Consider the following 12,453-nt stretch of genomic DNA (forward strand, 5'->3'; position numbering starts at 1 on the left):
TGTAATTTTCTCTGATTCTATGAATGTTACTTCCCATTGATCAGCCCAAGCCTGAATGTCATACAGTTCTTGCTGTGTGCGGGAATGAACTGCTTCATTATCTGAGGAGTTGTGAATGGAACTGAACACTCTGCAATCATCAGTGAACATCCCCACTTCTGACCTTATGATGGAGGGAAGGTCATTAATGAAGCAGCTGAACATGGTTGAGCCTAGGACACTGCCCTGAGGAATTTCTGCAGCGATGTCCTGGGGCTGTGATGATTGGCCTCCAACAACTGCAACCGTCTTCCTTTGTGCTAGGTACGACTCCAGCCAATGGAGAATTTTCCCCCTGATTCCCATTGACTTCACTTTTACTAGGGCTCCTTGATTCCACACTCAGTCAAATGCTGCCTTGATGTCAAGGACAGTCACTCTCACCTCGTCTCTGGAATTCAGCCCCTTTGTCCATGTTTGCATCAAATCTGTAATTAAGTCTGGAGCCAAGCGGACTTCTATCACAGGACCCCGATTCTCAGATTAAGAAGGGTTTATCACGAAAAAGGTGGGCACTTTACACACATGGCGGCTGGCCCCTTCGAAAATGTAGTCGGCTGCAGTGCTGATGGTAATGGTGCGGTAAGACGACCGACCCCATGTTGAGGAGTGTGAGCAACGGGGAGTCTGGGAGCGGCGGAGGCCTATAATAGGCACAGCAGTCGTCGAATGCGGGAGTGCGAGCAGCGGGGAGTCCGGGGATCGGCAGAGGCCTATAAAAGGCCAGCCGGTGCAGCTGCAGCTGGGAGTGAAGGCAAAAAAGAAGTGGAAAGAAATTGAAAGGTGACGTCACAGCCAAGGGGGTAAGTGATTGGCTGGTGATTGGTGAATAGCTTTTCTTTTTCTTTATCAGTAGGTAATCTTTTAGCATTGTTGTTGCCAAATGAAGTTAATCTAAGGGTTAAGTCATTGCAGGAGAGCTCGGACACATGTTATGCTCCTCCTGTACTATATGGGAAGTCAGGGACGTCCCTGACGACTACATGTGTGAGAAGTGCATCCGCCTCCATCTCCTGATAGACTGCATTGCGGCACTGGAGCTGCGGGTGGATTTACTCTGGAGCATCCATGATGCTGCGGTTGATGTGAATAGCACGTTTAGTGAGTTGCTCTTACCGCAGGTAAAGGGTACACAGCCAGATAGGGAATGGATGACCAACAGGAAGAGCAGTGGAAGGAAGCAGCGCAGGTCCCTGTGGTCATCCCCCTGCAAAACAGATACACCGCTTTGGGTACTGTTGAGGGGGATGACTCATCAGGGGAGAGCAGCAGCAGCCAAGTTCAAGGCACCGTGGGTGGCTCTGCTGCACAGAAGGGCAGGAAAAAGAGTGGGAGAGCTACAGTGATAGGGGATTCTATTATAAAAGGAATAGATAGGCGTTTCTGCGGTCGCAACCGAGAATCCAGGATGGTATGTTGCTTCCCTGGTGCAAGGATCAAGGATGTCTCAGAGCAGGTGCAGGACATTCGGAAAAGGGAGGGTGAACAGCCAGTTGTCGTGGTGCATATAGGCACCAACGATATAGGGAAAAAACGGGATGAGGTCCTACGAAATGAATTTAGGGAGCTAGGAGCTAAATTTAAAAAGTACGACCTCAAAAGTAGTAATCTCAGGATTGCTACCAATGCCACGTGCTAGTCAGAATAGGAATTGCAGGATAGCTCAGATGAAATACATGGCTTGAGGAGTGGTGCAGAAGGGAGGGATTCAAATTCCTGGGACATTGGAACCGGTTCTGGGGGAGGTGGGACCAGTGCAAACCAGACGGTCTGCACCTGGGCAGGACCAGAACCAATGTTCTAGGGCAAGTGTTTGCTAGTGCTGTTGGGGAGGAGTTAAACTAATATGGCAGGGGGATGGGAACCTATGCAGGGAGACAGAGGGAAATAAAATGAAGGCAGAAGCAAAAGATAGAAAGGAGAATAGTAAAAGTGGAGGGCAGAGAGACCCAAGGCAAAAAACAAAAAGGGCCACATTACAGCAAAATTCTAAAGGGGCAAAGTATGTTAAAAAGACAAGCCTGAAGGCTCTGTGCCTCAATGCGAGGAGTATTCGGAATAAGGTGGATGAATTAACTGCGTAGATAGCAGTTAACGGATATGTTGTAATTGGCATCACGGAGACATGGCTCCAGGGTGACCAAGGCTGGGAACTCAACATCCAGGGGTATTCAGCATTCAGGAAGGATAGACAGAAAGGAAAAGGAGGTGGGGTAATACCAAAGGGCAGAAAACGCTAGTGGGAATTGTGTACAGACCACCAAACAGCAGTAGTGAGGTTGGGGACAGCTTCAAACAAGAAATTAGGGATGCGTGCAATAAAGGTACAGCAGTTATCATGGGCGACTTTAATCTACATATTAATTGGGCGAACCAAACTGGTAGCAATGCGGTGGAGGAGGATTTCCTGGAGTGTATTAGGAATGGTTTTCTAGACCAATATGTTCTAGACCAACTAGAGAGCTGGCCATTCTAGACTGGGTGATGTGTAATGAGAAGGGACTAATTGGCAATCTTGTTGTGCGAGGCCCCTTGGGGAAGAGTGACCATAATATGGTAGAATTCTTTATTAAGATGGAGAGTGACACAGTGAATTCAGAAATTAGGGTCCTGAACTTAAGGAAAGGTAACTTCGACGGTTTGAGGCATGAATTGGCTAGAATAGACTGGTAAATGATACTTAAATGGTTGACAATGGCTAGGCAATGGTAAACATTTAAAGATCACATGGATGAACTTCAGCAATTGTACATCCCTGTCTGGAGTAAAAATAAAATGGGAAAGGTGGCTCAGCTGTGGCTAACAAGGGAAATTAAGGATAGTGTTAAATCCAAGGAAGAGGCATATAAATTGGTCAGAAAAAGCTGCAAACCTGAGGACTGGGAGAAATTTATAATTCAGCAGAGGAGGACTAAGGGTTTAAGTAAGAGGGAGAAAATAGAGTACGAGAGGAAGCTTGCCGGGAACATAAAAATTGACTGCAAAAGCTTCTATAGATATGTGAAGAGAAAAAGATTAGTGAAGACAAATGTAGGTCCCTTGCAGTCAGAATCAGGTGAATTTATAAGGGGAAACAAATAAATGGCAGACTAATTGAACAAATACTTTGGTTCTGTCTTCACGAAGGAAGACACGAATACCTTCCGGATGGACTAGGGGACCGAGGGTCTAGAGAGAAGGAGTAACTGAAGGATATCCTTATTAGGTGGAAATTTGTGTTAGGGAAATTAATGGGATTGAAGGCCGATAAATCCCCGGGGCCTGATGGTCTGCATCCCAGAGTACTTAAGGAAGTGGCCCTAGAAATAGTGGATCCATTGGTGATCATTTTCCAACAGTCTATCAACTCTGGATCAGTTCCCATGGACTGGAGGGTAGCTAATGTAACACCACTTTTTAAAAAAGGAGGGAGAGAGAAAACGGGTAATTATAGACCAGTTAGCCTGACATCAGTATTGGGGAAAATGTTGAAATCAATTATTAAGGATGAAATAGCAGTGCATTTGGAAAGCAGTGACAGGATCGGTCCAAGTCAGCATGGATTTATGAAAGGGAAATCATGCTTGACCAATCTTCTGGAATTTTTTGAGGATGTAACTAGCAGAGTGGACAAGGGAGAACTAATGGATGTGGTGTATTTAGACTTTCAAAAGGCTTTTAACAAGGTCCCACACAAGAGATTAGTGTGCAAAATTAAAGTATATGGTATTGGGGGTAATGTACTGACATGGATAGAGAACTGGTTGGCAGACAGGAAGCAAAGAGTCGGGTTAAACGGGTCCTTCTCAGAATGCCGTAAGGCTCAGTGCTGGGACTCCAGCTCTTTACAATATACCTTAATGATTTAGATGAGGGAATTGAGTGTAATATCTCTAAGTTTACAGATGACACTAAACTAGGTGGCTGTGAGGAGGACGCTAAGAGGCTGCAGAGTGACTTGGACAGGTTAGGTGAGTGGGCAAATGCATGGCAGATGCAGTATAATGTGGATAAATGTGAGGTTATCCATTTTGGGAGCAAAAACACGAAGGCAGAATATTTTCTGAATGGCAGCAGATTAGGAAAAGAGGAGGTGCAACGAAACCTAGGTGTCATGGTTCATCAGTCATTGAAAGTTGGCATGCAGGTAAAGCAGGCGGTGAAGAAGGCAAATGGTATGTTGGCCTTCATAGCTAGGGGATTTGAATATAGGAGCAGGGAGGTCTTACTGCAGTTGTACAGGTCCTTGGTGAGACCTCACCTGGAATATTGTGTTCAGTTTTAGTCTCCTAATCTGAGGAAGGACGTTCTTGCTATTGAGGGAGTGCAGCGAAGGTTCACCAGACTGATTCCAGGGATAACTGGACTGACATATGAGGAGAGACTGGATCAACTGGGCCTTTATGCACTGGAGTTTAGAAGGATGAGAGGGGATCTCATAGAAACGTATAAGCTTCTGACAGAACTGGACAGGTTAGATGTGGGAAGAATGTTCCTGATGTTGGGAAGTCCAGAACCAGAGGACAGAGTTTCAGGATAAGTGGTAGGCCATTTAGGACTGAGATGAGGAGAAACTTCTTCACTCAGAGAGTTGTTAACCTGTGGAATTCCCTGCCGCAGAGAGTTGTTGATGCCAGTTCATTGGATATATTCAAGAGGGAGTTAGATACGGCCTTTACGGCTAAAGGGATCAAGGGGTATGGAGAGAAAGCAAGAAAGGGGTACTGAGGCAGTGATCAACCATGATCTTATTGAATGGTGGTGCAGGCTCGAAGGGCCGAATGGCCTACTCCTGCATCTATTTTCAATGTTTCTATGTTTCTATGAGGCCATTACCACACTGTTAACATGAGGCAAAGACAGTGAAAATTGACCCCAGTATGTAACTTCTAGTCTGCATGGAAAGACTTACTGCATCATTCTATATGAACACATTGGGGGAGAAATTCGGCTGTTTTGCACCTCCCACTGGCACCTACGGGAGGCGGTAATGGGACACTAATGGGTTACCGACTTGGCATGGCCAATTTCCTCCTACGCCCGCAAACTTCCCTGAAGGTTTTGAACTGGTGCTAACACTTACCGCCTCGGTCTCTAACGCCCCATAGATCACAATGTCATCAGGTGCACTACGCCTCGTTATCGCCCTGGATGTGATATTCACTTCCGCCTCCTGTTGTATCGCCGAGCGTCAACAATGGCAGCAAGAGGAGGCATTGTCACTTTGGCTGGTCGCTTGGGGAGTGATAATAAAAGGCAGTGGTGGTCAGCTAGGCCAAATTGTATTCTTCGCATCGCTCTGGTGTCTGCTGACAGTTTTTGACGGCTCATTGCTGTGCGATGCCTCAGCTCTCCACTCTCTGAGAGTGATTGGGGCTGTACTGGAAGTCACGCAGGTCCCCTGGGCCCACAGAAGTAAGAAGTAGAATGTTGCGAACCGTCATTGGCCCTTCCCTTTAAGCGAGGGAAGGAACCTCTGAATCCAGCAGCACTGCACTGAACATTCTTCAGCGACTCCCGCCACTCTAACACACACTAAGAGAATTGGTAGCACTTGATATAGCGCTCCACATCTCTCTTTGGGAGTGCTCAAGCTGAAATTCCTGGGATGAAAAAGGATTATCACTTGGTGATACTTTTCTCACTTTTCAAAAGCTATCGCCTCGAACAGGGCGCAATGGAATTTCTAGAGCATGGTTTTATACTGAAAAAAATAGCAGATTGTTGAAATGATAGTTTCATGTTAATTTTGATTACATTTATAATAGATTTTTCAGATCCTGTTCGTATTTGCATTCTCCTGTCATATAGAAACATAGAAAATAGGTGCAGGAGCAGGCCATTCAGCCCTTCTAGCCTGCACCGCCATTCAATGAGTTCATGGCTGAACATGAAACTTCAGTACTCCCTTCTTGCTTTCTCTCCATAACCCTTGATCCCCCGAGTAGTAAGGACTTTATCTAACTCCCTTTTGAATATATTTAGTGAATTGGCCTCAACTACTTTCTGTGGTAGAGAATTCCACAGGTTCACCACTCTCTGGGTGAAGAAGTTTCTCCTCATCTCGGTCCTAAATGGCTTACCACTTATCCTCAGACTGTGACCCCTGGTTCTGGACTTCCCCAACATTGGGAACATTCTTCCTGCATCTAACCTGTCTAAACCCGTCAGAATTTTAAATGTTTCTATGAGGTCCCCTCTCATTCTTCTGAACTCCAGTGAATACAAGCCCAGTTGATCCAGTCTTTCTTGATAGGTCAGTCCCGCCATCCCGGGAATCAGTCTGGTGAATCTTCGCTGCACTCCCTCAATAGCAAGAATGTCCTTCCTCAAGTTAGGAGACCAAAACTGTACACAATACTCCAGGTGTGGCCTCACCAAGGCCCTGTACAACTGTAGCAACACCTCCCTGCCCCTGTATTCAAATCCCCTCGCTATGAAGGCCAACATGCCATTTGCTTTCTTAACCGCCTGCTGTATCTGCATGCTAACCTTCAATGACTGATGTACCATGACACCCAGGTCTCGTTGCACCTTCCCTTTTCCTAATCTGTTACCATTCAGATAATAGTCTCTCTCTTTGTTTTTACCACCAAAGTGAATAACCTCACATTTATCCACATTATACTTCATCTGCCATGCATTTGCCCACTCACCTAACCTATCCAAGTCACTCTGCAGCCTAATAGCATCCTCCTCGCAGCTCACACTGCCACCCAACTTAGTGTCATCTGCAAATTTGGAGATACTACATTTAATCCCCTCGTCTAAATCATTAATGTACAATGTAAACAGCTGGGGCCCCAGCACAGAACCTTGCGGCACCCCACTAGTCACTGCCTGCCATTCTGAAAAGTACCCGTTTACTCCTACTCTTTGCTTCCTGTCTGACAACCAGTTCTCAATCCACGTCAGCACACTACCCCCAATCCCATGTGCTTTAACTTTGCACATTAATCTCTTGTGTGGGACCTTGTCGAAAGCCTTCTGAAAGTCCAAATATACCACATCAACTGGTTCTCCTTTGTCCACTTTACTGGAAACATCCTCAAAAAATTCCAGAAGATTTGTCAAGCATGATTTCCCTTTCACAAATCCATGCTGACTTGGACCTATCATGTCACCATTTTCCAGATGTGCTGCTATGACATCCTTAATAATTGATTCCATCATTTTACCCACTACTGAGGTCAGGCTGACCGGTCTATAATTCCCTGTTTTCTCTCTCCCTCCTTTTTTAAAAAGTGGGGTTACATTGGCTACCCTCCATTCCATAGGAACTGATCCAGAGTCAATGGAATGTTGGAAAATGACTGTCAATGCATCCGCTATTTCCAAGGCCACCTCCTTAAGTACTCTGGGATGCAGTCCATCAGGCCCTGGGGATTTATCGGCCTTCAATCCCATCAATTTCCCCAACACAATTTCCCGACTAATAAAGATTTCCCTCAGTTCCCCCTCCTTACTAGACCCTCTGACCCCTTTTATATCCGGAAGGTTGTTTGTATCCTCCTTAGTGAATACCGAACCAAAGTACTTGTTCAATTGGTCTGCCATTTCTTTGTTCCCCGTTATGACTTCCCCTGATTCTGACTGCAGGGGACCTACGTTTGTCTTTACTAACCTTTTTCTCTTTACATACCTATAGAAACTTTTGCAATCCACCTTAATGTTCCCTGCAAGCTTCTTCTCGTACTCCATTTTCCCTGCCCTAATCAAACCCTTTGTCCTCCTCTGCTGAGTTCTAAATTTCTCCCAGTCCCCGGGTTCGCTGCTATTTCTGGCCAATTTGTATGCCACTTCCTTGGCTTTAATACTATCCCTGATTTCCCTAGATAGCCACGGTTGAGCCACCTTCCCTTTTTTATTTTTACGCCAGACAGGAATGTACAATTGTTGTAATTCATCCATGTGGTCTCTAAATGTCTGCCATTGCCCATCCACAGTCAACCCCCTAAGTATCATTCGCCAATCGATCCTAGCCAATTCACGCCTCATACCTTCAAAGTTACCCTTCTTTAAGTTCTGGACCATGGTCTCTGAATTTACTGTTTCATTCTCCATCCTAATGCAGAATTCCACCATATTATGGTCACTCTTCCCCAAGGGGCCTTGCACAATGAGATTGCTAATTAATCCTCTCTCATTACACAACACCCAGTCTAAGATGGCCTCCCCCCTAGTTGGTTCCTCAACATATTGGTCTAGAAAACCATCCCTTATGCACTCCAGGAAATCCTCCTCCACCGTATTGCTTCCAGTTTGGCTAGCCCAATCTATGTGCATATTAAAGTCACCCATTATAACTGCTACACCTTTATTGCATGCACCCTTAATTTCCTGTTTGATGCCCTCCCCAACATCCCTATTACTGTTTGGAGGTCTGTACACAACTCCTACTAACGTTTTTTGCCCTTTGGTGTTCTGCAGCTCTACCCATATAGATTCCACATCATCCAAGCTAATGTCTTTCCTAACTATTGCATTAATCTCCTCTTTAACCAACAATGCTACCCCACCTCCTTTTCCTTTTATTCTATCCTTCCTGAATGTTGAATACCCCTGAATGTTGAGTTCCCAGCCCTGATCATCCTGGAGCCACGTCTCCGTAATCCCAATCACATCATATTTATTAACATCTATTTGCACAATTAATTCATCCACCTTATTGCGGATACTCCTTGCATTAAGACACAAAGCCTTCAGGCTTGTTTTTTTTAACACCCTTTGTCCTTTTAGAATTTTGCTGTACAGTGGCCCTTTTTGTTCTTTGCCTTGGGTTTCTCCGCCCTCCACTTTTCCTCATCTCCTTTCTGTCTTTTGCTTTTGCCTCCTTTTTGTTTCCCTCTGTCTCCCTGCATTGGTTCCCATCCCCCTGCCATATTAGTTTAAATCCTCCCCAACAGCACATAGATGGCTCGTGAGATTGATGCTTTTTATGGAATATGTGGATGCATTTGTAGCACTGGTAGTCATCACTGGCAGATTATGTTTCCAGATAAGTCTTCCTTTCTATTTTCTGTTGCAGAGCTTCCACCCACTGGTTTTTGCAGTTTGCGATGGCAGTATTCCAGTCTGATAAGTTCATGACAGCACATTTCCTGTCATTCACTTGTACTACATAGTTAATCAGGTTGTGCTTGTGCATATTGCTGCAGCATTTATGCTGACTGACTCTCCTTGAGTGCACCATAAAAGATTTGTTTTGGGAGCTGTTGCTCTTCAAGTCTCACTGCAAGGTCGATCCAGTGCAGATGCCATTTCATTAGCATTGTGTCATGCTGATGGTATTTTCCCATGTTAGAATCTCAGCAATGGGTACTTTGCCCTGCCATTTGTCGTTCAGGAAGGTCTGTGTCAAATTGCTGGAATGCAGTTACGGTAGAAGCAAAGTTCCCTCAGATATTATTGTAATGAATTACTTTAGATAATATTGTGGAGGTTGCCTATTCATAAGAAAGACCTGTGTCCTGAAAAAAAGGTAATATTGACAGCTAGTCTCAAAGCAACATGCCATCATTTGTTGACAGGCAATTCTCAAAGACTGCCATATGCTAAAACTCCTTTGTGACCTGCTGTCTCTGCTGGGCTGGCCACTGGAAACCAGTATAATTACTTAATCATTTAACAATAGCAGTTGTCGCCTGAGACATGCAATGCAATGTGGATACTTAATTGACACCAGATATATCTTCCAGTTATCTGAAAGGGGCCTGGGGCAATAAAGACTAATGCTGCTGTATTCTTTACATATATATGCAGACATCGCATGACTTCAGGCAGCACTGAATTCAGGATTGCTCTATGTGATTAGTACAGCAAGAAATCCATTAAGTCACCTGGATGTCTGTCAGAGCTAGTAAAACCCCCATGTGAAAATTTTGGGCTGAATTTTTAGCTGGATGCGTGGGGGCCATATAGTGGGTTGCTAACCCAAACTTTCCATCAGCGCGCTCTGCAGTGTGTTTAACTTAACTACATCAATTGACTGAATCATGTGGGTTTCCCGGCCAATTAACTGGAACAGGTCTGATGACGTCACGGATGACCCTCTTTCAGATCACCTATTTAAAGGAACCTTGCACACATCAGAGTTGAAGGTTGTTGGAGGTGGTTCTGAGGTTGTTGTGAGAGGTGGCAGTTACTGTTATATAGTTCCAATAGTCTGACTGTGAAATTTCAAGCATTTATAAACAAGGATGCAGGCTGAGTACCAGAAGGCCACACCCAAGTTTTCTGATTCCTCCCCGAAAATCCTGCTCCAGGGAGTGAGAGCACGGAAAGAGGTCCTCTTCCCTGATGACAGGCCAGCTGCTGAAACCAAGAGGGCAAGGCTGGAGATTGTCCACAACGTAAACAGCAGGGATGTTGTCAGCCACTCCTGGATCCAGTGCAGGAAGAGATTTAATGACCTCCTGAGGTCAGGAAAGGTGAGTACAATGCCACATTTCAGTACATCCTGAGGTGCTGTTACCCCAACCCCATCACTCTGCTTTCCCAAGCCTACTTCTGCGCGTCACTCCTCACACCAACCTACCTTGCAGGTGCGCCCATCCCTCACTGTCTATGACCTACTCACATCCCCATCTGACTGACCCCCACTGACACTCATCCTCATCCGAATGCAATCATAGAATCGTAGAAAGTAACGCCATGGAAGGAGACCATTTGGCAATGTCACACCACTCCCTTGTAGTCACCCTCTACAGATGTAGCCCATCCATCCCCTACACCCATTCCATTACTCTCACTCAAAGGTCTCTTGTTTCCCTCCTTGCAGCAGAAGAGAGTGCAGAACAATAGGGAGAGCCAAATAACTAGAGGAGGCCCTCCAGTCTTCACAAATTTGACTCCAAAAGAGGAGGAGGCTCTGGAGATCTCTGGAGTTGCAGAGTTGCTGGCAGTGGGAGGCGGAAAGAGGGGGACATACCAGCAACCTGGTGACAGAATTAAGTATCATACAGCCACATGGCATACAAAAGTCACTCATGGTGACATGTTAGCAGCAATATGATAATATACATAATGGTAACTTACAATATTCTTATCATAACATTTCTAAATCATTTCTTCACTCTTCCACAGGTCCATCAAGTGCCCCCACCAACTGTTGGGGAGGAGGAAGGTGACTCCTCAGAAGGTGCTGAGTGTGCACCGTCAGCAGACCCAATCACACCCAGCACCAGCGCAGATACGCACACCTCAGTGGGTTCTGAGCAAGATAGAGTAGTGTTGCCACTTGGTGTCTCACACATCACAAGTGAGCAAGAGCAGATGGTGGAGACAGGGACAGCAGTGGAGAGTCCTCGTCGGAGGATGCAGAAAGCACCAAGCTCTGCTCAGCTGGATGCAGATGCTGAACCTCGAGGACCGTCGACAAAGAGGATGATCTTGGAGGAGGAGCAACAAATGTGCAAGGCACTGGCAGCTTTTTCAGCTGCGATGTGCGCGATTGTAGGGAGAATGGAGGAGTCCATCTCCAACATGAGTAGCACCATGTCACAGGCGATAGCGGCAATGTGCTATGGAAAATATGGCCACCTGCATGGAGGAGCAAACACACCAGTCAAATGAGAACATGCTTGCTGTGAACAACAGCTTGCAGACTCTTATTGCAGTCATATCTCGAAGGAATACCAACAATGACTTGGGCATTCATCGCCCCACTGATGTGGAGCAAGGTGCTCTCCAGCTCCTTGCTAGCAGGGAAGTGCGGGAGAGGGATGATGGTGAGAGGGGACATGAAAGTGGGTGCTCTGCTCAAAGTGCTCCCACCTCTCCCTCGTTGCCTCCCCCCTCAGTCAGAGTCCCACAAGCTTCCTCAGATCACAATGGCCAAGTCTGTCCCTATACAATTGCAGGAAGAGCAGTGGGGCCCTCAGAGGCTCCAAAACCTCGCAGATATCTGCCAAAAGTGTCTAAGCAGTCAGAGTAGAGAAGTGAGCAGCCTGACTCTACCTCTGCTGAAGCCACAGAGAGTGCACATCGTCGAAGGTTCAGGAAAAGAAAAATAACACAATTGTAGATACACAAGGGTATGCACACGGGCATTTTCCAAGATGTTACAGAGTCAGAGGAAATGTATTAGCATGGATAGAGAATTGGCTGGCTAACAGAAAGCAGAGAGCTGGGATAAATGGGTCCTTTTCGGGTTGGAAATCGGTGGTTAGTGGTGTGCCACAGGTGTCATGCAGGGGGGTCATCAGCCAGGTGGCTAGGCCTTATCAGTTGTCACCAAGCATCCAGCATTGTCCTTGTGGCTGACTCTTACACACGCAGGATGTGAGCCTCATCGAAGCTGCCCAGACATTTAGCATTCACTGCCATTATTATCTGGTTGTGATCGACAACTAGTTGGACCTTCAGGAAAAGCTCTGGGTCCTGAGAAGGTGGCCACATGGCGATGAGTGCACTGTATTGCTCCCTGCACCCTGG

This window comes from Pristiophorus japonicus, chromosome 2 (assembly GCF_044704955.1).
Source record: "Pristiophorus japonicus isolate sPriJap1 chromosome 2, sPriJap1.hap1, whole genome shotgun sequence".
Classification (NCBI taxonomy): domain Eukaryota; kingdom Metazoa; phylum Chordata; class Chondrichthyes; family Pristiophoridae; genus Pristiophorus; species Pristiophorus japonicus.